At 37.9% G+C, this 26,559-nt stretch overlaps 1 non-coding gene across 1 annotated transcript; it reads right to left on the bottom strand.

Annotated features, from left to right (window-relative positions):
- Window positions 1–7,898: 7,898 nt before the first annotated feature.
- LOC111826064 lies at window positions 7,899–8,062 on the bottom strand. Its single transcript, XR_002829307.1, has one exon. It is a non-coding gene; the product is annotated as a U1 spliceosomal RNA (small nuclear RNA).
- Between the last annotated feature and the right edge of the window lie 18,497 nt (window positions 8,063–26,559).

The raw sequence follows: 26,559 nt of genomic DNA, 5'->3' as shown, positions 1-26,559 counted from the left end.
GCTACATCTTTGGGCATGAACATATCCCATGGGGAGATACCCTTCAGTCTAACTCTATACTTCATGAATGCTCACAAATGTTGGTGACTAACTAAGCCATTGAAGGTGGGGAGTGGTGGTAAAGGGTATGAGCCTTGGTGACTAACTACCTGAACCCTGTCGCCTTCTTACTGACTTTATAACCTGGAAAAGTTACTTATTCTCTGATCCTCTGTTTCCTTGTCTTTAACATGAAGCTAATAATACCTCAGATGATTACTGCAAGCAGTAAATGAGCTATTTCAGACAAAGCGCTTAGAAATTACCTGATACAGAGGGAACACTCATGAATGTTAGCTATTATGATTAAGTCATTGAAAATTTCTTTTTCATAGATATAAAACTAATGGTAGATTGCGTTCATTTTCAGAAAAAAAAGAGTTCATTCATTTTCAGGAAAAAAATATTTTTTACAAGAATAGCCTAGGTCAGTGTTCTAACCACTGCCCAGTTGTGTAACCTTGGCCAAGGAAATTAATCTTCGTGTTTCTGTTCCCTCATGTTTGAAATAAGTATCATAATACTTGCTACTTTTGTGGCATGTTATGAGGTTTAGATAAATCACTATGTATAAAGTGCTAAATCTCTAACTGGCCTGTAATTAGTACATTGTAAACGTTTGTTATTATCCTGGATCTTCTGCATAAAAAAGGATATAATTACAACTACTCCAATCCATAGACTTCCTTGAATATGAAATAGAAATGTTTGCCAGTCATTTTCATTATTCTTTGAATAAAAATATTTTATATTCTTATAGTACCCAATAGTTATTATTCTTTTTGACAAGAAATGGTGTGGGATGAGAATGCCAATAAATCACACTTTTTCCCCCACAAAGTCTACTGTTGAATTACTGGTGTAGCCTTCCTAGGATTGTGTTAGATTAGTTGAACAACACACCACCCCCTACCACCACCCAATTACCATCCGGGTTCTCTGTGGATTTGTCAATTTGTAAGTAGAAGAGATTTAATTAAATCACAGAAAGTACAAATGCACAAGCAACAGTACTGCTAGGTGGAATGTATCAGGCATCTCGGTTATGCAATCCCTACCATAAAGGTTGCAATACTCTAGGCCACTAAAAGGAACAGAGAGCTGTTGCTGTGATGTGGAGTAGAATGAGAATGAAGAAAGAAACACAGACATCTACTTTCACCCTCCCCTTAACTTTTTCTGCCAGCATACCTTGATTTTTGTTTTTTAGGCTGTTGCAGATATAATCATATGTGTGTACAAAGAAAAATAATTATACCGCTATCTTAAAGAAAAGTTTTAAAGAAAAAATATAGTCCCAATACACAAGACATTTATCTCTTTTTGTCCTCTTATTTGCTTATGTATACATTGTCATAGTGTTAATATGCATATTAACATTTATTTCATGGCTTTTACAATGACATAATATGAAATATCATATTTTCACATAAATATAGATTGACAGATACCAGGAATGTTGTCCCCTGCCTTTGTGTAAAGCATGGATATTTTCAGTTATTTTATTAGTTTTCTGATATAACTATTTCTGAGAAGAAAAGAGCTATTCTTTTAAATATATTGAGTTTCTAACATCTTAGAGATTATTCATACCTTTTTCTCTAGGAGTGACAGGAAATTGGGGGCCTCATGTTCACAATGTATTACAGGTAGGCAAGAGAGAAAAAATGAAATAAAAAACAAAAAGACTAGGAAGCAGGCAGTAAGAATTATAAGTATTTCCACTTTTATTGCTGACCAGACTATGTTCTACCCAAGATATTTCCTTGCTAGTCCAATGAAATAGCAACTTTATTTTCTCCTCCAAAATGGAAACAAAATACTCCCATGGTTTGGAGTATTACATACAGTACTTCACTGCCAATTCATTCACCTGTCACTTGGTGACCTAAACACATCATCAGCGTCATCTCCTTTCATAACATCTCTTTTTTTCTACAGCGGTGTAGCAAAAGAATCATTACCTCTATGACCAATCAAGAAACCATCTATATATATCGGATTTCCACAAACTACTCTTCCAAGAAGAGAGAATCTGCTACAAAGCAGTAGTGAGTTAGCTCTGTTTGGGAACACTGTGTTGCCTGTGGACAGTGATGAATTAGTGCTAATGGGAGTGAGGTCATGAGTTTAATTCTCACGAGGATTCTCTTTGTTCTGCAGTTGTCCTAATCTGGCCTGGCTTGTCGGTTTGCAAAAAGAACATGAATTGCACTGGCTCTTCTATGCCTCCACGATGGGTGGAGAGTTGCTAGAACAGATGGAATTCAGAGCATCTTCATGGGATCCCCAATGACACACACTTGCCTTGACAAAAAAAAAAAGAACCTGTGAGAAGTTGGGAGTTGTCCAGCCCAGCGATCAGGGAAGGCTTCCTCCAAAAAGCTTCACCTCAGCTGCCATCCCCTAGAGCAGAGATTTTCAACCTTTTTCATCTCATGACACATTAAACTAATTACTAACGTTCTGCAGCACACCAAAAAATATATGTATTTTTTGCTGATCTGACAAAAAAATTAGGCATAATTTTGATTCATTCACACCAGATGGCTATTGCTGTGTTGGCTGCTGTCATTTTTTTAATTTGATAATCGAAGGGAAAAGAGGTCAGCACCACTGACTAAACAATGAGGTACTGCACGTTTTAGAAATTCTTGTGGCACACCAGTGTCCTCTGACAGCACAGGGCTTGGAAATCACTGCCTGGAGGGACCCTCTCCGTCAGCTTTGCATTGGAGCTGGAGTTTGTCCATGTTCAGGAGCCCACACGTCTGCTGTTTCCTCTTCTCTACAGGAGGTGCCAGGAGAATGTGTACAGGGTCTCTAGGGACATCAGCCTCTGCTTGTTTCTCAGTCAAAGGAACTACAGCATTTTGTTCTTCTCCAAAGCGTTTTCAAGGCTCCTCTCCTCTCCTCTATCCTGACGTCAGAAGTTTCTGGAATAGACACATGGTTCTCTTTCCCTGCAAGGGGAGACACAGGACTCTTTCCAGCAGGAAGGAGAGATCAGTGGCACCACTGGAGGGAGAGAACCAACTGTGGAGACACTCGGAAAGATGACCACGTAGTGACTTCCTCATGTAGATGGTCTTTCCCCTCCAACAGCCTGGAATGTCTGGCTCATTTTCTAGGAGTCTGTACAGTGCAAGAGGCACCAAAAAGCCCTCTTCCTTCCTTGCTATTGGGCTCTAAACTTACATGGGGCCCATTTTGACTATATCATGATGTGAAGTTCTCCCTTCCCATTGGGAGAGAAGTGGGAAAACTTGCACTTGCATTTTACTGGATGGAGAATTTCAAATGGATATGAAAAGTCAAAATATAAATAAGGTCATAATCTAATAGTAATGAATAATATCAAAAAGTTATTGGGAGTAATCAGGCATATTCTGTGAGCAATTTTACACTCTGGAAAAGTAATTATACCAAGATTGTACATGCATTCCTTTCTAGACAGTATAGACAGTAGTGGGTAAATTTGAGGGAAGCCTCAAAAAGTACAAATCCATAGCAACAGATAGGACATTTAGTACTGTGTAATCTACATCCTGCCAAATATCCCAGTGTAGGTATGTATACTCACATACCTGCTCAAGAATAGCACAAGGCACACCCACACTCCGATCAATCAGTGGAGACAAGAGCCTTGCCTAAGATACTGACTTAAGTCACATGGTATATCACTTGCCTCCTTCATATGTTTCCAGGTTGGTCTTTGGGCCACTGTTGCTAAGTGTTTACTATGGTTATCTCTCTCTTAAAGACCAAGAGCATATGATGTGTTAACCTGGAATATGTCTCCATGGACTCCAAATTACCCATTGTTCAATTCTATTTATTATAGCTAAACTTGTTTGAAGAAAAAAGAACTGATATATGGTATCTCTTAACCCTCACCCTCCAAATTCACTGTGGCCTAGACGAAAAGGAGAATGGCTATGTGTTGAAAGGATTATGCCATCAGAGGTTTAAAATGCCCACCTGATCAATTCATCTCTACCATTCCAAATCAAAAGTTATACAGCAAAATATCCCAAACTCAGGATATATTAAACAAAATTTCTCAGAAATAAATTAAAAGTTTAATGAAATGGTTCAAAACACACACACACACACACACACACACACACACACACAGTAACTTGAGTAGAGGGAATGGTCAGAAGTGAAATGAAAACTAATCAAAATTTTCATTCCTACAGGAAAAAATTAAATTGATAAATAAGTTACAAGCTAAAATAATAAAATATATGTATAACTAGAGATCAGCCAAAGAACTTGTATGCATATATGCATAACCCATGCACACCGACAATAGGGTAGTGAAGGCCTGGGGCGGGGTGAGGGTGGACTAGAAGGGGTCAATGAGGGACAAAGGGGACATATGTAATACTTTCAACAATAAAGCTTTTTTTAAAAAAGAAAGATAACTAGATGAGAGAAATATCCTATCTCACATCTCTTTAAATTTCAGAGCCAAAAATGACCATTGCAACCGGTACAGTTAATGTAATTGAGCCGGATCTCCAAGCGGTGAGATCATTTGTCCAAGGTAACACTGCAGAGATAACTAAGTCTTAAACTCACCTTTTTGGACTTGTAGCCCAGGGCCCTTTCCAGTGCCCTCTACTGACATAGAGAACAGCACGTTATCAGGACTTTCGGGACGGATCTTATGAAGTGTCTGGTGTAATAAACCTAAATACACTTCCATATGAATCTGCCTTCGGGGCTGGATCCTATCAGCAGCCACTGTGCTCTTTCCAAGGGCTCCAAAAATTTCCTTCAGGAGATGATTCACTTCAGAAGATGATATTATCACCAGACAATAACAAAGACATTCATAGCTCTTCCTCACCAGAATTTTGCAACAGCTGTGACCGAAGTGACTAATCTAAACATGCATAAAACTCTCCAGCAGAAAATGGTAATACTCCATAATTTGCTAGTGAAGGTTCCTTGAGGAGGGAAGTATGGGAAATTACAAAAAGAATTAGGGGAGGTATTTAAGACAGCTGGTTTGATATAAATGTTGTATGTATATCTTTCAGGAATCCTATTTTGATATTTCTGTATAACAAGATTGATAATAGAAAAGGAACATGGTGCCTTGTGAATACAGAGTCTGAAAAAACACTTGTTCAAACTCAATTGGTATCCATGATATATCTAATTTATTCTACCTCATGGCATGGGGGCTGGAGCTGTGCTAGTAAAGTCTGGTTCTATTATCAAGCAGGAAAAAGTTTCAAACATTTTCAATGCATTGATACTACAGATTTCCTACATTTTCCCCTGGCCCCATTTTCATTAAACAGGGAAACTACTCACTTTGGCAATAGAATCCTGGATTTTATTTTACTCAGGCAGCTGTTTACTTGAATTCACCTGGAGAATATGAACCATAACTTGTAAAGATTTAAGGATCAAGATCAAGGATATATCGAATTTCAACAATAAATTCAGACCTGGAAATAAGAGAAAAGCAAGAATAGGGGCTTAATGGAATTGGGGATGAAATAAAAGGGGGAAAACTAGATGAGCAGATCCTGTATAACTTACTCAGACCTCCATTTTTAATGACTAGTGACTTGTCAGACCGCCATTTTTAATGACTAGTGACTCAGTATGCAGCAAAATCTAAGACTGACTTAATGGTTCACTACTACCTTCTTCAATCTCTTACTACTAAGTGCAGTATTTCCAAGACTTCCCACTAGTAATTTCTAAAAATACATTACACCTTCTATGTCTTCTAGAGATAGGAATGTTGCTCTCACAACCTGTGTCTGAATATTGTCTTTGCTTTATGAGTAGTTTGGGCTAGTTATATTAGCTCTCTGTGTCTTAATCCGCAAAGTGGGGTTACAGACCACTAATATAGAGTAAGTGCACCCTAAATGACAGATGCTACTATCAAACGCTACCACTGTGCTTTATCTCAAACTGAGCATGCCATTATTCCAGCCCAGTCTATGTCATAAATGCTGGAATTGCGGGTAGAGGTGTCAGGAACATGACTGTAAAGCAGACAATGCTTCCTAGAAATGGCAGGAATTATCAGAAATTTGGATTCGTGGATGTTCACAACCTCTATGAATGGGCAGAGAAAGTGATTTCTGAGTTAGCCAGGGAATTTTAAAAACAGCATGTGCCTGAAAACAAGCACATCCAAACCTTAAAAATGTGCTATGTTATAATGCCATGTTTTTCATGTTTATTACATCGCCTACCAAGAAACTGCAGCACTTGATATGTAGTAAGTATTCAGGAAATATGTGATAAAGGGGTAAAAATTCTCAAAAAAGTTTTACTTCTTTACGGGCAGTACTACAGTACAGTAAGCTGCTCTCTACGGTGCCTCTTCTAATGGTGTTTTGGTCTCTGTGACCAAGCTAATGCTTGAAATGACCCTTATCCTGTTTTGTTCTCACTAGTTTGAATGATGAAGTATAGCTTGGTGTTTAAGAGCTTCTGGATCCAATTAGGTCTGGTCTCAAAACATAGCACCGCAATTTTTTGGTTGTCTCTAAACAGCTATATCATTAGGAGCAGGCACATTTTTCTGACCTAATGTATGCACTCAGTGTGTCTTTATTATTATGGGAAACAAGTACAGCTGCAGAGGAGAGATTTGCATTTTATGAGCCTACTATTACCTCCCACTTGGGAATTCTCTTATTAGTTGATAAAACATCCTTTCAAATGTATCTCAACCATCATTCAAAATTTTGTGCAATCCGCCATTTCCTTTGGCCATGACCACATTTACGTTATTTGTGTTGTAATTTGTCTGATAATGCCAAGTATGAAAGTACCTTGGAAAATTTTCATATAGTCATGGTAAGAACTCCATTTAATACAGACACTTATTATAAATATCATATTTTATTTCCAAAGCCTTTGATCAAAAGCTATAAAATCTTATGAGGCCTGACTTACTTCACTTCTCAGTTCTTATTTTAGGCAATATATTTAATGAATCTTGACATTTTACTTTTTATTGTTGATGTGTACTGAACAAAGTGGGTTTTTCTATTATCCCTGTGGTGCTTGAATATCACTATAGTTTAAATGTTCCATCACTACCATATTAAGAAATTTGGGGCAAGGCTATGGAATTTTTATGTAAAATGTACTCATGCTTATATCTATGGAATGTCCCACCTATCTATAAAAAACAGCTTGATTTGTCTCCAGTTTATCTAGGAATTGCAAAATGTATTAGTAAATTTACATCCCAAACCCCAAGTATGTATATAAAGATCAAAAGATCCTGGGTCAACATTAATTTTCTAACATCAAATTTATTTCAAAGGCAAATAAATTGAAAGTGTGATCAACATTCTAACTAGAAGCAAATAAGATTATTTATTTCTAGCCAAACACAGAAAGATAATATATATTGATTTCAGAGAGGAAGGGAGAGAGATAGAAACATCAATGATGAGAGAGAATCATTGATCAGCTGCCTCCTGCACACCCAATACTGGGGATGGAGCCCACAACCTGGGCATATGCCCTGACCAGGAATTCATTGGTCGACACTCAACCATAGAGCCATACCAGCCAGGCAGTAAATCATTATTTTTGTTTGACATAAGCACAGTAGTGTCTAAGCATAAAATAAAAGAAGACTTATTTGTTCCTGAAGGTGATGCACTTGGTTCCTTGTGGGTACCCCTAGCCAGCAGCGGTTAGGACCTAGGAAAAGCTCCTGATTCACTCAAGACTGACTTGTGATGGAAAACATTCAGTCATTTAAACTGATAAATCCATCATTTTAAAGATAAAATTGAACACATTTTCTCATAGCTGGAGGTCCCAAATTCTCCTCAAGTGTTGGCTTTTTTTTTTTTTAGGGGAAATGGCAAATGCAGTCCCCCTCTACCACAAATTATGTAGTCAAGTTTCCCACATTTGGGGAAATCACAAGGGTCACCACATCCAGAGTGCAATCGATAAGCCTCACCCTGGAAAAACCACTTTCATGATTATGGTACCTTCCCTGACAGGTAAGTATGAGAGTTGGCTTTCTGTATTGCCTCAGTCCTATATAATAAAGAGCTAATATGCCAGTGGTCATGATGCCCTCACGCTGTAACGACCGATCAGCAGGAGGCTGTGTGCACGGCAGGCACGGGTGGGCGGGGCTGTGTGCACGGTGAGGCCCATGCAGGTAGGTGAGGACTTGATGCTGCGTCCCCTGCTGGCGGGGCTTGATGGGGTTGGGGCTGGCCAGGTCTGGGTCTCTTCCCTTTTAATGTGCACAGATTTCGTGCACCGGGCCACTAGTTAGATAATAATCTCTCTTGTAATACCCGTAACTTAAGTGCTAGACTTTACTTACCATATAAACCAGTTCAGCATATCATTTATAAAGCAGCCCCTCTCCCTCCCTTTTAAAATAGATGACTTATTAATAGTGATTTGGGAAATTGTTTAAACTGAAATTAAACTGACAAAAAACAACTAATGGGAGAAAAACATACTCATTTATTTAATATAAGTATTATGTGACATGAAAAAGCCTTCATAAGAAAATGAAGACCCAAGGAAACATGTGGGGAAGTATGGGACTTGGTTGGAAAGTTTGTAAGGAAAAATTTTTGAAACGTTGGGGTCCTTTGAGGGGACCTTCCCGAAGGCGGCAGCCTTTATTTTGATTTTTCCAAACAAGTCTGATTTCCTGGGGGTTTTTGTTAGAATTTTTATGTTTAGTCTTTAAAGACCTGATTTTATAGAAGTATATATTTTTTTAAGGATATTTGCCCTGCTAATTGTATTTAAAGATTAATTTGAATTCAAGCTGTTGTTAAAATAACAAGCCAACAAGGCAGGAGAACAGGACTGTTTTTACTTTCGCAGAAACCTGTGTCGAAGTAAACTGTTCATCCGTTGCTCAGAGGCTGCTGGTCGCCCCTGCAGTTGGTGACCGTGTGAGGAGGTCAGGAACACAAGGAAACACAGTGGAACTCTCCAAAAGGAAGAGAAAAAAAACACCAAAGAAACTGCGCAGTAAGTCAGTGAAGCCCACTTGGGATTTCCAAGTTCAAGGGAATTGTTTCTCAGCTAAGGTTTCATAATGGGACAACAGTTGTCCACAGAACAGCGGCAATATATCACTGTGCTGAAACAGTTATTAAAGACAGAAACAATCAGACCTGAGTATCTTATGCCAGGTTTGATGAAGAGTGCACGATGGTGGAGGAATCTGATAGGTTAAGGAGGATGGGGCAAGTGTAATACACAGGGCGGGGGGAAAATGTAAAAGTCCTGGTAGTTAAGAATCTGCTCAGCATCTCTTTTTCTTCAGAAATTCAGATGCTCCTTTCCCCTAGATCTAGAGAGGTTGCATCTCATATGAAGTGTGTTGGGCTGTTTCAGGGGAAAAGGCGATGGAGGAGAGGTCAGAGTGACCTTCCTCTTTCTGTTTTTTGCTCAAAGTCCTTCAGTTTATGGTATTCAATGTGCCAAGACGTCATATTTTGGGGCTGTGTGTCCGGATCCCCATCAGTATATATGTATACATGTATGTCCATCATGGTCACCTATCCTTATTAGTCCATGACTACTATTTCTTATCCCACTTCTACAAAGGCTACATTGACTTCATCAGTCCCCTACAAGTGAACACTTAGGTTGGTTTCATTGTTTTGCTAATACCAACAGCCTGGTATCTTTGAATACTTGTGTAAATTCCTAGCGGTGGATTTTCTGTGCCAAATTTTATATGCATTTTAAAATTTGGTAGAGATTTCTAAATTAGTATTGAGAGGGGTTGAAACAATTTACATTTCTGTCATGAGTGCCTGTTTATCCACATTCTCCTCAACACTGGGTTTAATCACACTGTTTACCACTCTCAAGGATGAAAAAAAAAATTATGCACTGTTTTGACATTCTTTTTTTCTTATATGCCACTATGTTTCTTCAGCAAAGATTAAACAACTAGAATCAATGGTCAAATGCTTCACGGGTAAATTAGAATGGTTTTAATGCTTTCCTTTAAGAGAGAGGAAGTAAATCGCACTTGCCTACACCTAGGTCAGAAAATACTCAAAGGACGTTGAATGTGGAAACAGGTCTAAAAAGTAAGCTTGTCTTTTCTCCCACAAATGTACTATAATATACATTAGTCAAAATAAAATTGTCTTGCAGAGCATTGAATTTTTCAGCAGCAAAAATTAGCTCTGTGTCTTTCATTTTCTACTTTGGGAAAAGCTTGCTGCATGCCGAGTGTACATCTGAGACTCACAGATGTGGTCTAAATGACTCATATGCTAAGCCCTTTTATCTGGCCACTGCTGGGTCAGTCGCCTGACATAGAAAAGAACAGAGTGATGTATTTTCACAGAGTTGGAAATTGGATTGAGCTTACAATCTGGTTTTGCCTTTAAAGACACTATTTAATGCAGTGAAGCTCTACTCAGAGTATAAGGGATATTGTTTACCACTTTTTATTCAGTGTCCTAACCCAAGGAAAAAAAACTACAAAAATGCTCTAACAAATATTAGGCTCAACTAATCAAAATAATTTACTTTGCCACATTATATTTTTAAAATGAAAGAATGCTAACACCCCCAAAAAAGTCTGTACCTACATAACAAGAGAATAATAACAATAAAAGAAATGTAAAAATTCTTCATTGATACAATTATTGCTCTGTGTGTGCATCTTACCATAGATTCAAATTCAAATTTTGTTCACATTTTTATGGTAGTTAATATGCAAATAATTACATCTATAATATGGGCTACATAACTATTGCATTAACTATTTACCAATAACTTGGTCATTCAGGTTTATTGCTCTATAATTTAACTGTAAATCTGGTTTGGCACCGGGAGGAGGTGTGTGTAGCTTCCACCTATTCTGCAACCATCTTGGACCTACCTCTCATTTTTTCATTGGCTGTTTTCTTATTGTTGAGGTTTCAGAGTTCTTTATATATTGGAGATCACAGTCATTTATCAGATGTGTCCTTTGCAAATATTTTCTCTCAGTCTATAGCTTGTCTCCTGACATTATCTTTTACAGAGAAGACGTTTTTAATTTGATGAAGTCCACTCATCAATGATTTCTTCCATAGATTAATCCTTTGGTGTTTTATCTAAAAAGTCACTGCTCACCATACCTAAGATCACTTAGGTCTTCTATCAGTTTTTGCTTCATAGAGTGTGATGTTCTGTTATTAGGTGCAGACATGCTAAAAATTCTTATGGCTTTTTGGAGAGTTGAACTCTTTATGCAATGCCCCTCTTTATTCCTCATAACTTACCTTATTTTTAATTCTGTTGTATGTGAAAGTAATATAGTTAATCCTGCTTTGTTTTGTTTTGTTTTAAATATATTTTATTGATTTCTTACAGAGAGGAAAGGAGAGGGATAGAGAATTAGAAACGTCGATGAGAGAGAAACACCAATCAGCTGCCTCCTGCACACTCCCTACTGGGGATGTGCCCGCAACCAAGGTACATGCCCTTGACCGGAATCGAACCTGGGACCCTTCAGTCCGCAGGTCGACGCTCTATCCACTGAGCCAAGCCGGTCAGGCAATCCTGCTTTGTTTTAATGAGTGTTACCAGGGTATATTTTTCTCCATCCACTTACCTTTATATATATATATATATATATATATATATATATATATATATATATATGTCTTATATTTAAAGTAGGTTTCTTGTAGACAACATATAGCTGGGCTGTGTTTTGTTTGTTTGTTTATCACTCTCTTGATAATCTCTGTTCTTTTAATTGGTGCATTTTGGACCACCTGACATTCAAAGTGTTCATTGATATTGTTGGATTAAATATCTCCCACATTTGTTACTGTCTTCTATTTTGTTGCCCTTGTTACTTGTTCTATTTTTGTCTCCAACTCTTTTTTTTTGCCTCTGTTTCTCGCATGTCATCTACCTTACCTATAGCATATAGAGTCTATAATATATCTACCCTAGTTATTTTAAATTCCCAGTCTGATAATTCCAACATCCCTGCTATTTCTGGTTCTGATGCTTTCTCTTTCTCCTCCAATTGTGGTGGGTTTTTTGTTTGTTTGTTTTTGTTTTGTTTTGTTTGTGTTTGTGTTTTTGTTTTTGCCTTATAATTTTAATGATAGCCAGGCATTGTGTACTGGATAAAAACCTTTAGGAGGTATAAAGGCAATTAGTAGTGTGGGGGTAAGTTATGAGGGAAAAGGAAGCATTCTAGAGTCTAAGATTAAGCCTCAGTGTTTTAATGAGCCTATGCCTCTGGAATGTAAACTTAACACGTGTTTCTATTCTTTTCTTTCCCACCTTCAGGTGGACAAGAAGGCTAGAGTGGGCTGGAGTTGGGTATTTTTCTTCCTCCAGTTCTGTCCGTCTCTGATAAATTTCCAGCAGGTTCAACTGGTTAACTATTTCTCCTGGGGTGGCGGGGGTGGGGGGAGGCCTTGTTAAGAAAACCAAAATGCTCTGGTGTATTTCACAATGGATGATTGTTTCTTCCCCTCCTCCTGCAGGAAGCAGAGGGAATTTTTCTCAGATATTTACTATGGGAATCTGGTCAAGCTCAAAGGTAAGTCTCACAGTATCTTGGCAGTTCCCCTGTGACTAGGCCCCCTGACGTTTTTAACTCTCAGACTTGTACAAACTGAGCCTCCAGCAATCCGCCAATAACAGTTCAGGTTTTCCGACTCCAGAACTGGTTCTGCAGTGGTTTCTGCTCCTGAGTCTCACTCTGGAAAGCTGAGATTTTCTGTATTCATCTGTCTGTCACTCTCATCTTGGGAGGCAGCAGTTTTCCATGCATTCCCCCTTGTTCATGGATTCTAGAAGAGTTGGTTTTTCAGTGTGTTCAGCTTTTTACCTTCATTTAATTTTGCTCCTCCCCCGCCCCTTCCCCCCCAAAAAAAAAACACACAACTTAGACTGAATTCTTAGAAGCTACATAGTAGAGGCCCAATTCCTTGGATGGGCATTTAAAGCCCTTCAAAATCTAAAATAAATCTATCTTTCAAGTGTTATTTCTCATTTCTGCCTATATAAGGTAAGGACTGCTGAGGGCTTCCTAATATCCATTTTCCTCTTTTACATTGGTACATTTTGTGAGAAAACTTGGTTATCTTGTGGAATTGTTATCGGAGGAAGTGGAGTTCTTGGGGTGCCACGAGGAAAAGCATTTCCTGAGGTCCGTATGTGGAGATGGCATTTTGTGGGTGCCACGAAGAAAAGCATTTCCTGAGGTCCATATACGGAGATGGCATTTTGTGGAAGCTTTACGGATGATATAAAATTAAGGAGGTTCTCTTCCAAAGTCCCAGCTGTTAGTCCCGCCGCGAAAAATGTCCAATCTTGTCTCCAGGGAGCCAATGTGAAGGCCACTGCCCAGAGTTTCTGTTCCATATTAAAGTGCAGTCAGTCCAGCATTCGGCTAGCTTAGCGTGTGTTTTCAGCTGAAACCCGCTGTGTGTACGCTCCACGTGGCCATGGGCCATGCGGCTGCCTAAGGCCACAGGCTACGGAGAGAGAACAGCAAATGGGCAAGTGCAGGTCACACAGCAAGAGAGCAAGAGGGAAGAAGGGGAAGAAGAGACTCTTTGGGGATTTTACCCTTCCAAGATTTCATGTGCTTGCAGTGCTCCATTCTCCCAGCCAATTCACTGTTCCCCAGGGTAGACTGACAAACAAGCACCTTCTTTATGTCACCCTGACTTCACTGCACATGCACCCATTTCCCCCTTTGACCGCTTCCTCCAGTGAAATGCAGAGAACGGACCAGGGGTTCCCTGGGGAGCATGAAGCTGTAGCTTCCTGGTGAAGCTGCCCAGATGACCATGCTTATAATGTTTGTCCTTCCCTTTTTCTTCCTATTATTAATATTAGTAACTTCCTAATTTTTATAATAACATAATTACTACAGCACGCTCCGTAGCATAGATGTGGCCATGAGACTAAATTTGGTCTAGTGACATGTTAGCAAAAGTGTAGTGTGGGATGTCAGCGATAGCTCTTTACATAACAGTTACATAAAGGAATTAGGTTCAACTGTGAAATGTATCCCTTTTGCCCTCCTACATTTTCTTCTATTCTTTCTTTCCATTTGTTCTAAGCATTTCTCTATATACTAGAAATAGAACAGTAAAATAGTAAAAACTTAGTGCTCACATTCAGCTTATATTCTCGTGCATTTTAGAGTTTGATGCAATGACTGGAGCTCCAGCAGTCATTGCACACCATGAGGTAAATTTAAGGATTGAAATAATGTGTGCAGAGCAGAAAAAGAACACAAATCATCGTCTTTGATAATTTCATAAAACATTAATTTGATCCATAATTCCAACCACATGTGTCACAACTTCTAAACTTCTTTCAGCTGAGTCCATAAACTCTTGTGTTTAAATATCTATATTTGAGTCTCTGAAACTAGTAACCAGAACTCAACATTCCTGATACTCATTTTTTCAGCATATTTCACATTTCACTTCCTCCTGTGGTCTTCTAGTTATTTCTGACCACTCTGAGCCTAAGTGGTCCCTAGGTGCTCTGATGGATCTATTTACTGCATCCATTAGCACTTTTCCCATGTTTTCATATGCAAATTTTAGCCCTTCACCTATACTATAAATAACCTAAAAACAGTAAAATGTTCACTCTTGATATCCCTGAGGGCAAAATTTAGTACCCGTCATAAATATTTAATAAAAAGTGACTTAATAACTATTTCTTTATTACTTGAGTTGCCTATAGTAGGTGAATATTGGATTAGGAAGACTTTTCTCTGTGTTTCTGCTTATAATTTACCTTAGATGATCTAGGTGAGACTGTTCTAATCTAATAGATGTTCTTTTTCATTCAAATAAGATATTAGTGTCTATTTCACAGCAGGCAGAGGATAGAGGACATAGTTTCTGTTCTCAAAGATGTTAGTAATCAAAAGGAAAGACTGATGTTTAACAAATAATTACAATAAAGGATAAAGAATATTATATTAGCTGTACAGGGTTCAGTGGGAGCAGATAACTGGAGATGAAAAAAGATCTCCCTGAACATGTGACATTTAAGCTGAAGTCCAACAGCGAGCATGTTTAGTACTTTGATTCAGATCTGATGTGCCATGGCACCAGATGCAACACAGTTCGTATGACTACAGAAATCCAAGAAACACAAGCATGTCCATAAGCAATGTTTATTATGCGGAGTTAAAAAAAGAAAAAGAAAGGAAATATCACTAAGGGCTGTATGAGAATTTAAATATACAATGTTTTATAGTAAGAAAGATGAGAAGAAGGAGTCACGGGAGGAAAAAAGAGAAGGAACAGAAACATAATGATACACAAGAGGAGGAGAAAAGCAGGAGGAAGAAAGAAGAAGGAGGAGGAGAAAGGTAGGAGGAGGAGACACCTCTACAGTAGTCTTTATACCAATCAGGATGTTTGGACAAAGAGCCTCTGATCTCTTCCAGGTCTTTGATTGAGTGCAGGGTTTATTGTGTTTATTCATAAGAATACATTTTTGTAGGATTAAGAAGGATACCTTTTTTTCACTTTATTAGGATGTAATTAACATACAATAACTTGGGTACTTTTAAGTATACAATTTGATGAGCTGTGACGTATATATTCATCCATAAAACCAACACAATCACGTTAATTATTCCCAAAAGTCTTAGTATCTCTTTGTAATCCTTCACCTCTGCTCCTTCCTGTGTATCCCTATCCCCAGGCAACCAATAATCTCTTTTTTATAGATTCATTGGCATTTTCCAGAATTTTATATAAACAGAATCATATAGAACACACTATTGTATGTTTTATATTTGGAATAATTATTCTAATATTAATCCAATTGGTTGCAGGTATCAATAGTCCATTCCTTTTTATTGGTGAGTAGTATTCAATAGCATGGATTTATTATGATTTGTTTATACATTCACCTGTTGATACATATTTGGATAGTTTGCAGTTTGAGTCTATTAAAATAAAGCTACTATGAACATTCTTGTACAAGTGTTTATATAAAACACTAGAGGCCCAGTGCTCGGGATTCGTGCACTTGGGGGGGGGGTGTCCCTCAGCCCAGCCTGCGCCCTCTCTACAGTCTGCATTCTGGGAGCCCTCGGGGGATGTCCGACTGATGGCTTAGGCCTGCTCCCTGGCAATTAGACATCCTTAGTGCTGCCGTGGAGAAGGAATGAGCCCGGCTTCTGGCTGAGCGGTGCTCCTCCTGTGGGAGTGCACTGACCACTGGGGGCAGCTCCTGCAGTGAGCGTTTGCCCCCTGGTGGTCAGTGCGCGTCAGTGACTGGTCGTTCTGCAGTTCAGTCAATTTGCATATTACCCTTTTATTATATAGAATAAGCTTGTATTTTTCTTGAGTTAAATACCTAGCAATGGCTAGGTATTTAGTAAGTGTATGTTTTATATTTTTAAGAAACTGAGGAAGTGATTTGCAAAATGGTTGTACCATTTTACATTCCCACCAGCAGTGTGAGTTCTACTTCCTCTACATGTTTCTTAACACTTGATCAATCTTTTAAATTGGAGTAACAAATGTATTTTGCAAGAGCATGGATGGACCTGGAGATTGTTATGCTGAGTGAAATAAACCAGTCAGAGAAAGACAAATACCATATGATCTCACTTATATGTGGAATCTAATGAACAAAATAAACTGACAAACAAAATAGAAGCAGAGGCATGGATACATGGAACAGACTGACAGCTGTCAGAGGAGACGGGGAAGGAGAGACGGGATGAAAGAAGGTGAAGGGATCAGCTGAAGAACGTACATGTATAACTCATAGACACAGACAACAGTGTGGTGATGGCCAGAGGAAAGGGGAAGTGGGGAATGGGTGAAGGTGGGCAAAGGCGGGAAAATGGAGACATCTATGATACTGTCAACAATAAAAATAACGTTTAAAAAAAGTAATTTAGTTGCTTCAGAATAAACTGCCCCACCCCCTTGCTTTGATCTGGTTTTTCTCTCTTATTCCTACAATCAGCCATGGATAGTTGCCTACAGTTCGCATCATTAGCTATTAATGACTTGGTTAAAGTTTCCAGTTGCTCAATCCACAAGGCCCTCTAAAGATCCATTTTAAGCTCCCATTAAAGACTATGCAGGAAAAAGATTTACTATTTATGGAACAACCTTGAAAATATTTTCTGGCATGCATCTTCAGAGACAAGAGTTGCATCAGCTCTGGTTCCACAATTTCAATGCCTAAACCACTAACTAGTCTAGACTACAGCTCTTCAACTTGAAACTGATCAGCATGCTTGAATGAAGGCTAATCTAATCATTTAATGGGAAAACAGGAAAAAAGAACTTGAGATAGTAGTTTGTTTCTTCCCTGAAGGACAAAACAATATTTAAGAGACATCAATAACATAGTTACCAATGGGCAATGTATTAATTTGAATCATTTTACAATTGTTTCCTTCTGAAGATAAAAATATAAAGGTCAGGAAAAGTTTTTATCAGAAGAGAAATTCAAATTGGCACCATGCTGTGCACCCCCTAATAAGGTCTGCAAATTAACAGGTCTGTGTAAAGGAATTTACAATTCCACAAAATATCTGAGTCAAATGTAGACAAAGAGATCTAATATTGTCTGAATTTATGACTCTGGTTTATATTCCATTTTCCAAGCTTATGAAAAATAATGGGCATATATTAAAAAACAAATAAAAGGAACATATACAATTTTACAGTGCTATTCACTCCTTTAATATAAGTTACTGCTGGCTTTTGTTCTTTTTTTATTTTATTTTATTTTTTATTTATTTATTTATTTTATTGTTTTATTGCTTAAAGTATTACAAAGAGTATTACATATATCTCCTTTACTGCTGGCTTTTGGCATGTAGAGTTCTGTCTGACATTTCACTGACCAAGAATTTGTTATGCAGTACTCTCTTTTTAGCTTTGTTTATGTAAACCAAAAGAAAAAAAATTAATGCAACTCCTAACATATCTGTATCTTTAATTAAAATCTAGATATCAGAACCATTACCTTGTCATTCGGATATTATCATATGATCATATAGATAAGTAAACAAGCCAAATGCACACTTTAAAAAATAATATCCATAATAAAACTGAAATTTCATTCCTGGAGCATTTTCAAAAATAGTAATACATGTCTACAATAGCACATTCAGTCCTACCTCCCAATAAATTCACTCTTCAGAAAGGGTAATAGTTCATTTCAGAGAAACACATTTAACCTATTTGTTGGTTTTGTTTTGTTTTGTTTATATTTAATGTCTTCATTTTTACTTCAGAAGTATTGAATATAAAAGACGGAAGCAAACTTAGAGTTGCTTAATTTAGCTGTTGAATCGTGAAAGCCAGAATATATAGTTCAAATAAGAAATTAAGAGCAATAGAAGCTAAAACTACTTTCAACCTTACAAAATCATATTTGTTTTTATAAAATCATATTTATTTGTTTGAAATAACTAAAATGAATATTAATCAATTTTGAAAGGTAGTGTATTTTATAAAGATGAAGACCAGACCCAAGCCCTGGTCTTCATCTTTGTTAATGAGAACTCTACATAATAAATATCTAATAATTAAGACTTTTTATAATGGGGTCCAAAAACCACTGATTTCATCCTGTATGTTATTTTGTAGAAATCAGTGTGTTCTAGAAAGAGGGCAGTGTGATGCACCTTTTCAATAAAAGTACTCTTTCTTATCTAGCAACTATCTTTGAAGTTAAAAAATGTATGTATACTTATTTGTTGTATGTACGGCCACACATTTATAGTCTTAACCCTAGAAGTTTTACAAGTATGTTTTATTAAGGGAAGAAGAGCAAGTTTGCTGTTTATAGTAACACTCTATAAATAGTTCATAAATATTTGTTGAAAGAATGACTCATTCAGAAACAAATCTAAGTGATAAGATGAATATCTAAATTAACCTTCAAGTTATTTGTACCAGGATCAAACAGGCACATAAACTAGAGATGAGTTTGAATATACTTTGAAGGCCTAGTTTTGAGTAATGTAGAATGCCTTGAGAGAGTGAATAAATAAGACAAACATTAATTAGTAAGGTCAGCTTTGAAACAGAAGAGTATGGGAGCAGTTTCGTGGCCCCTGGGACATTAGACTTCTGACAAAGTAGTTGGGGAAGTTGGCCTCTTGAGTGATCAGGCCTTGGCATACAATGGCTTCCCAGACTTTCACATCTTCCTTATACCACCCACCTTTTGCCCTGTCTGCTCCAGAAAAATGTATTCATACACCAATTTTGTTGTTCTCATGACTATACATACACGAAAATAAATAATTCGCTATTAAAAATTGTCCAAAATGTACCCTTAATTTAAGCTTTAGCAACAAGTAAGAACTATGTATTTTTACCACGGGGGTGAGAAAGAACATTCATTTATGACAAGACTACTCACTTGGGCCCAAATCAGTTCTTCATTTCTTGAGGGAACAATTTTCTCTGAGTCTAGAAAACATAAACTTGAAGCTTCCCAGGCTCTGCCTGTAGAATCACACTGTACCAGCTTTCCTCTCTTTAATAGTACCCATCAGAGTTCAATTTCCAACACTACTTATACTCAGACAGCTTCCTCGTGTTATTAAATGCTTCATCTCATGTGTGCCCTCATAATTTCTGTAAAGCACACAATTATTTGTCCCCAAAATCTTTCTTTTCAGCCCCACCACTCTCTTTAATGGGCGTGAGTCTCGCGTGCATTTGTTATTAGTAGACCAATGTAAATGTAAATGTTTATGTACTCTATCTAAAACATGTTTGTAATATCACTTTGAACCTAGCCAGAGGGAATTTATTCCAAAAGTTCACAAGATTTGAGGTAGGCTATTTTTGTTTTTAACCAAACTGCACCTCTCTGAAGTTCAAATTCAATAACCTACACAGCAATTCTCCAACTGTAGTCTGGGACATTTGGTCTTTTTTTGGGTATCTGCAAGATCAAAATCAAACATAGGTAAACGATCCATTTAGAGATAGGCCAATGGATTTTACGTCACAAAGCAAGAAATGTTTATTGAAATGCTTTAAATTTCACATTGCATCTAACCTTTAAGAAACTACCACTTGTTAACTTTTTAAAAAAACAGATGTAATTCACATACAGTACAGTTAGAACATTCAAAGTGTGCAATTCAGTGGTTTTCAGTACTTCCACAGATATGTGACACTACTTTCACAGTCAATTTTTAATCACCACAAAAAGAAATCTTGTACCCTTCAGCTATTTTTCTCCTCCCTCATCCACTCCCAGCTGTAAGCAACCTCTAATATACTTTCTGTGTCAATAGCTTTGCCTATTGTGGACATTTCACATAAATGGAACCACACACTATGTGATCAGGCTTTCTAAAGTTAGTCCAATGTTTTTTAAAACTTATCTATGTTGTATCATGTATCAGTACTTCATTTTCTTTTATGGTCAAACTAGAGGCCCAGTGCACAAAAATTTGTGCACTCGGGGGGGGGGGTGGTCCCCCAGCCCGGCCTGTGCCCTCTCACAGTCTGGGACCCCTCGGGAGATAACAACCTGCTGGCTTAGGCCTGCTCCCGGGTGGCAGAGGGCAGGCCCAAATCCCTAAGTGCAGCCCCTGGTCAGGCTCAGAGCAGGGGCCGATTGGGGAGTGGGGCACCGCCCCGTCATGCACAGAGCAGGGCGGATCAGGAGGTTGCAATGCCACCCTCAGTCACGCTCAGGGTAGACTGATTGGGGGGTTGGGGCACTGTCCCCTGTCACACTCAAGGCAGGGTCAATGGGGAGGTTGCGGCGCCACCCCCTGTCACGCTGATCCCGGTGACGGGAGCCTCGCTGCTCCGCTGATCCCAGTGCCGGGAGCCTCGCTGCTCCGCTGATCCCGGTGCTGGGAGGCATATTACCCTTTTACTATATAGAATAGAGGCCTGGTGCAGGGGTAGGGGCCGGCTGGTTTGCCCTGAAGGGTGTCCTGGATCAGGGTGGGGGTCCCCACTGGGGTGCCTGGCCAGGCTGGCTGAGGGGCTGAGGGCTGTTTTCCCACTGGCAGTTGACTAAAAGCTCCCAACCGCTCCTTGTTTTCTTTTTTTTTTTTTTATTCTGGGCCAGCTTTAGCTCTGAGGCCTCGCTGCTGAAAACATTGATACAATGTTGCAGTCCGGGGCTGACTGAAAGCCGGTTTTGTTTAGCTTCTTGTTTGCAACATAGTAATAGTTGCTTAGAGTTGCAGTTGAGAGGCCGGCAAGTGAGGCGGGGAACGTTGGAGTCTGCAGTTCCTGGAGGAAGCAAGCCTCCCTGCTCACTTCAGTGCATGGCTGCCGGCCGCCATCTTGGCTGACAGTTAATTTGCATAAGGATACGCTGATTAGCCAATGGGAAGGGTAGCGGTCGTACGCCAATTACCATGTTTCTCTTTTATTAGTGTAGATAACATTCCATTGTGTGGATATACCAAACTTTGTTTATTTTACACATTAATGGACTTTTGGGTTGTTTCTAACTTTTACCTGTTATGAATAATGCTGCTACAAATAGTCATCTAGTGAGGACATGTGTTTTCACTTCTCTTGGGTATATCACTAGAAGTGGAATTGTTAGATCATGTAGTTAACTCTATGTATAATTATTTGAGGAACTGCCAGACTGTTTTTCCAAAGTGGCTGCATCATTTCAGATACCCACAAGCAGTTTTTGAGGGTTCTAACTTCTCTACATCCTTGTTGACACTTACTGTCTTTTTTGTTATAGCTATCCTAATGGATGTGACCTAGCATCTCTTTGTAATTTTGAATTTGATTTCTCTGATAACTAATGATGTCAAAATTTTTGTGGGTGTTTATTGGCCAATTCTATATCTTCTTTGGAGACATGTCTATTCAGATCCTTTGCCCATTTTTAATTTGTGTAAATACTTTAGTGTTATTATTTATTTGTAAGAGTTCTTTATATGTTCTAGATAAAAGTTCCTTATCAGATAGATGATTTGCAAAACTTTTCTCCCGTTCTGTGGGATGTCTCTTTACTTTCTTGATAGTGTACTTTGAAGCAATTATTTTTTTTAAATTTTGGTGAAGTTGATTTTTTTTTGTTGCTTTTTTTTGTGTGTGTGTGTTGCTTGTGTCTTTGATGTCATATATAAGAATCCATGACAAACCCAAAGACACAAAGACTTACCCCTACTTTTTTTTCTAAGAATATTATGCTTTTTCTTTTACATTTAGGTCTTTGATTAATTTTTAATTAATTTTTTGTAATATGAGGTAAGGGTTCAATTTCATTCTTTTGCATGTGGCTAAGTACTTGTCTCAGCACTAGATGTTGAAAAGACCATTCATTCTCTCACTGAATGATCTTGGCACTCTTGTTGAGAATCAGTTGACCATAAAGACCTGGGTTTATTTCTGAACTCTCAATTCTATTCCATTGATCTGTATATCTACCTTATACCAGTTCCACACTGTATTACTATTGTTTTGCAATAAGTTTTGAACTCAGTGTGAGTCTTCCAACTTTGTTTTGCTTTTTCAAGATTGTTTTGGCTACTTGGGATTCTTTGCCATTCCATATGAATTTTAGAATCAGATTTTCAGTTTTAACAAAGAATCCAGCTGTGGTTCTTACAAGAATTGAGTTGAATTTGTAGATCAATTTAGGGAGTATTGCCATCTTAAAAATTTTAAGTTTTCCACATCTGTCCTCTTTCCAAGCATTATTTTATTGAATTTGAAAGCAGAATTTTTTTTACTCTAAATGTTACATGAAAAGAACAAAATTGGGAGTATTAGTAACATTGGATCAGTAATTTGGAGAATGCAAAATAACAAATAAAAGGAAATAGCAACAAGGCAAGTGAATACATGAAGATTTAGAAAGAAAAATGGGCTTCAATGCCTCAGTTCTCACCCATAAGCAGGGCTTTCTTACTCAATACATTTCTTAATCTGCATGTTAATGAGGAACAAGGGTTAATCCAACTTTTTGTTTATCAACATTGGAAATATAAGAATGGAGTTACCCAGAGTTTAGGCCCTTAACTTTCCATTGAGTGGGATAAAATATGAATTACAAGATCCTTTTTCAAAAGAGTACATTAGAGGAAATTATGTTAAAAACTTGAAGAAAAAAAGTTTTCAGAGGAATAAAGGAGAGATGAGAGAGCAACCTGAGGAAGATGAAAAAAGAAAAATGTATTATGTTTTATCCTTTAATAATTTGTAAATTCTAGACTATAAGCTAAATAGAGAAACGATTCTTAAAAGCTAGCTTGACACTTCACTAAAGCAAAGTGGAGAATAGAGACTAATCCACATAGAGTTATTTCTAGTATATAGGTGCTTCCATTAAAACAGTTCACTGAATCATAATGTCTGAAATGTTTCTAACAGGAAAAAAAAAAGCACTCTTCATTTCATAATCTCTCAGAGGCGAATATTATAATGCACATACCGCTGAGAAAAAGTAAATATTGAATAAAATTCATACAACTTATAATAAAGTAATATCAGATCCTTTACTACTTATAGGGGGAACTGTGGTGAAGGATGGACAGGGGGATCGCAGCAGAGTATAAGGCCAGAGGAGGAAATGGAGGAAACACACACCTCATGCGTTTGTTCAGGGCAGGCCCCATATAAATCCCCAAGTTCCACAACATGCCACTCAAGAAGTAAGTCAACAGCTTCTTTCTCTTTTAAGCTCTTATATTTGCAGTGTTTGAAAATAATAGAACAAATGTAAAGCTCGGTCATGGGGATAATGTATGAATGGTCTCACTATGTATCTTTGTATCTTTTCTCTGACTCAGAACACACACCTTGGCCTCTCGTCATGGAACACATACAACTACCTTCATAGGAAGCTGAAAAGTGAAAAGAATGTAGGAAAGGAAGAGGGTTGGGTTCCTTATTGCCAATAATTTTGTGTCCAGATTCTTCCTAGAGCCTAGCAGCAGGTGCTGCATTTTATCACTGGCTTCAGGAGGGATACTGCTGAGAAAGGGCCATAGTCTGTGCTCTTCACCTGGTGACAGCAATATGTGAGGGGCTGCTGGCTGAGGTACAGGAGGTACGCTTTAAAGCAATGTTTCCCAACCTTTGTTGTTATTATTACCTTTTCAGATATTTTTCTATAACTACTTCCCATGAAATGTAAACATCACAGATGTACTGTTTGTTGATGTACTATATGCATATCTGTGATTTATACACAAAAAGTTAGATTATTTTTCTCCCCCCGCCAAAAAAAAAATGTTTGCTCCCATTGAGAATTGTTGTTTCAAAGATTTATCATTGGATGTTATTATTGCACAATACAACTTACATCCCTTTCTCCTAATTTGTGCAACTAGAATAGGCCATTAAAATTTGTTTTCATCCTTAAGAAAAAGACTCAACACCATATTTTTGAAACTGCTGTGGAGAAATCGTTCAGATTAAGCAATTAAGGAGAATGAGTGAATTGAAGCTTTTCCGGCACGAAGTCAATTGCCAGTATGCTTTCTTCCCACTGCTAAAACTTGAAAGAAAATGCCTCATGCCTTTAGGAATACTTACATATAATTAGTAAGTCATTTGTATTGCAAAAATTCCATACTCGTCATATATCTTGCTTAGAATAAAGAGCTGGAATTTCACAGAATCATAGTAAACCAAAAAGACTACCTCAAGACTGGGATCATGGGTCATTTTTATTTTATTTTATTTTATTTTTTTAGAGGGGGAGCGCAGAGGGAAGGGGTGGGTGGGGGGAATGGGAACCAGATGCCCCATTTTTATTTTTAAATGTTCTTCAGTTATATTTATTGTACTACACATTTTGAAAATAATATTAATAAAATACTTTATACAACATTTCATATTGTATTTGCATGCACACACACACACACAACATACACAGAGAGAAACGTTTCCTCCCCTCACAGTAAATCATTTTATTCTTCTTTGAAATAAGAACCCTTGCTTTCAGTATCGTAGATGGACTATGCCCCTTACAAGGTAGAGGGACAAGTTGTTACCCATGGTTTTGCTTTAAAACGGAAGAAGTAGGAAGGCGGCAACTCCTGTCCAACACTGCTCGCCCTATTCATTTATAATCTGCCTCTCCCCTGTTTCAAGGAGAAAGTGCACAGCTTTATGCCTTCATGGCGTATTTCCTCACATTTTTGAAAAAAAAAACTAGAAGTAAGCTGGATCTGAAGCATCTATAAAACGTTCAAGTTCCATATCTAAAACTTCAAAGAGAAGAAACCTGGAATGCAAGCAAATGATTTCATCAATTCGTCAAACTGCCATCTACTGATAGAATCAAAGCAGGTACTCAACTATGTGTGAGAGCAGGGATTCGGGCCAGCATGCTTGGAACTTCAGCCCCACTACTCACTAGCTGTGGGACCTTGGAGCAGTTTGCTTAATTTTCCTTGCCGTGATGCTAATTCTATACAACTGGGTTAATAATAACAACCACCTCAAACAGTGTCTTTGAGGATTGCAGGGGAGAAGTGGCCCGGAAAATGTCCAGCACATTGCAAGCATTCAGAAAGGGATTGCCACTGATAACGGTACTATTATCCTATTTCTCCTGGTAAGTCTTTGTTTCCCCCCAATACAATACTAAATAGTAAATACATCTGTTAATGAATTAATGAATATAATTATGATAAAATGACATAAAGCTCCTTAGAAAGTGTATACCTAAATTAAATATTTTCTTCCCTCTCTCTAATGTTCTTTACTGACTGCTCTATATGGTGTTGAAAATCTCAAAGTTTAATAGTAATTATCAAAAATGGAAGTGGCCCTAGCTGATTTGGCTCAGTGGCTAGAGCGTCAGCCTGCAGACTGAAGGGTCCCGGGTTCAATTCCGGTCAAGGGCACATGCCTGGGTTGCAAGCTTGATCCCCAATAAGGGGTGTGCAGGAGGCAGCCAAACAATGATTCTCTTGCATCATTGATGTTTCTCTCTCTCTCTCCCTGTCTCTTCCTCTCTGAAATCATTAAAAATATGTTTTAAAAAAATGAAAATGATCCTGAGCTTAGATGTCAATTCATCTGATCAACTACTTAAAATTGAAATTTTAGGATGGGACTGGAGAAAATTAGCAAATAACATAGATTTCTATTATGACATTCTACAATTTAAAATTTTATAAATCTCATAATACAGGAAACTGAAAAATTAATTGGTTAGTTTTAAATCTTCCTGAAAATAGAGTACAGGATCTAAAATGATGCTTCTCAAACAATAATGGACAGATGCATTACCAGGGGGCCTTTATCTGGATCCTAAAAGGAGCTAAAAGGTAGATCCTAATTTAGCATGTCCGGTCCGGGGCCTGAAATTCCTCAGGCCTTTATGCAATGCTGATGCTGTTGTCTGCAAACCAGTTTGAAAAATGAAAACCTATGATATTGAGATATTCCATATTACTTGAGTTGAGAGATAAATAAAATGGTTTTGAGCCACTAAAAAGAGATAAGGGATAATAAAAAGAATGTAATTGTACCATTCATTTTCTCCTTAGGGCAAATTTTTAGCTCT

Source organism: Myotis lucifugus, unplaced genomic scaffold (genome assembly GCF_000147115.1).
Source record: "Myotis lucifugus unplaced genomic scaffold, Myoluc2.0 scaffold_52, whole genome shotgun sequence".
Classification (NCBI taxonomy): Eukaryota; Metazoa; Chordata; class Mammalia; order Chiroptera; family Vespertilionidae; genus Myotis; species Myotis lucifugus.
Note: the sequence above shows the minus strand (reverse complement) of the source record. Positions and strands in the feature narration are given on the sequence as shown.